Below are 318 nucleotides of genomic sequence, written 5' to 3' on the forward strand. Positions count from 1 at the left end.
TTATGTAGGCTATATATACTATTACACTGCACTGCAGTGTTCTTCTTTCTTAAGCAATAATTGATTAATGTACGTCTATCCACGGTAACGGGACATCTTTGCGCTGCGTAAAATATGCCTTCTCCGTCTCCAACTGTGTTCAGCTCCTCACCCGCCACATTGTTTGCTTCATTTCCTTTATTTACTGCGGATTGCATTCACACCTGCACCGAATCGTAATCAAGTGCGATTGGAAGCGAAGCGAAACCCCCGTTTTTGCTCGGAGTATAATGCGGTTCTTTGATACGCATTTTTGATTCGAATGAGCCTTCACACCTG

The sequence above is a fragment of the Protomyctophum parallelum genome, assembly GCF_964188405.1.
Source record: "Protomyctophum parallelum genome assembly, chromosome: 19".
In the NCBI taxonomy this organism is placed as follows: Eukaryota; Metazoa; Chordata; class Actinopteri; order Myctophiformes; family Myctophidae; genus Protomyctophum; species Protomyctophum parallelum.